Source organism: Marmota flaviventris, chromosome 14, assembly GCF_047511675.1.
Source record: "Marmota flaviventris isolate mMarFla1 chromosome 14, mMarFla1.hap1, whole genome shotgun sequence".
Classification (NCBI taxonomy): Eukaryota; Metazoa; Chordata; class Mammalia; order Rodentia; family Sciuridae; genus Marmota; species Marmota flaviventris.
Genome location: NC_092511.1, coordinates 97,369,159 through 97,370,116, shown reverse-complemented (window position 1 = coordinate 97,370,116; position 958 = coordinate 97,369,159). Strand labels below are relative to the sequence as shown.

General features: G+C 40.7%; 1 pseudogene; it reads left to right on the top strand.

Annotated features, from left to right (window-relative positions):
• The first annotated feature begins 582 nt into the window (after window positions 1–582).
• LOC114103293 (small EDRK-rich factor 2-like) lies at window positions 583–717 on the top strand (annotated as a pseudogene).
• The last annotated feature ends 241 nt before the right edge of the window (window positions 718–958 follow it).

The following is a 958-nucleotide window of genomic DNA, read 5'->3' as shown; positions in this document are numbered from 1 at the left end:
CCTAGCTGCCCTGTGAGTGCTGCCTGTAGGACAGAGGACATCGTAACTGGCTGCCTGGTGCTTCCTAGGTGGAGGGCAGGAGACACTCCACAGGGCACATCTCACTCATTGGCTCTACTGTCTGTTGACAAAACCTCAGCAGTTTGGCCTCTAGTATGAAAAGTCCCAGGCTCCTCTTGACAACTCTTGCCACAGAGTGGAAACAGCCATTTCCCCTACAGAGTCCTGACTTACTTTAGTTGGATCTGGTAATTACTGGGTGGTCTGAAGACAGTTAACTATTGCTTATTATATGCATGAAACTTTATCATTTGAATGTGTTAAGCAATAAGGGGTAGCTACCCTTTCCTGACCTCACAAACTGGATTTGTTTCCCTTTTTATTCATTTCCACATGTGCCCATTCTCCCTTTTATAGCACTTCTCCCTCTTAAGATCATTTATTCAATGTCTATTTTCCTTGCTAGGTGAAATTATATTGGAATCTATCATTCTGTAGGTCAAATATAGAAAGAATCAGCTACGGCTGCTGTCACCAGGACCCGCAGTAACCAGTGTAGACTTGCCCATCTGCTAGAAGAATATGAAAAAGCAGAGCAACTTGGTTAAAAGAAAGTGCCAAGATGACGGGCTATTGGGTGTTACCCCGAAACAGGGGGATTCAGAGATCATGCAACAGTAGCAGAAAAAGACAAATGAGAAGGAGGAACCCAAGTAGCTTTGTGGCTACCTGAGTGTGAGGGGGATTAGCCATTCATTCCATAAGCCTAGAATCTAAACTTTTTATCTTTATTAAATTATTTATTTATAATTTCTGGTCTTTAATAAATTATTTATTCATTCTAATTTGTTATACATGATGGCAGGATGCAATTCATTTCATATTAAACATATAGAGCACAATTTTTCATGACACTGGTTGTAGACAAAGTATGTTCACACCATTTGTGTCTTCATAC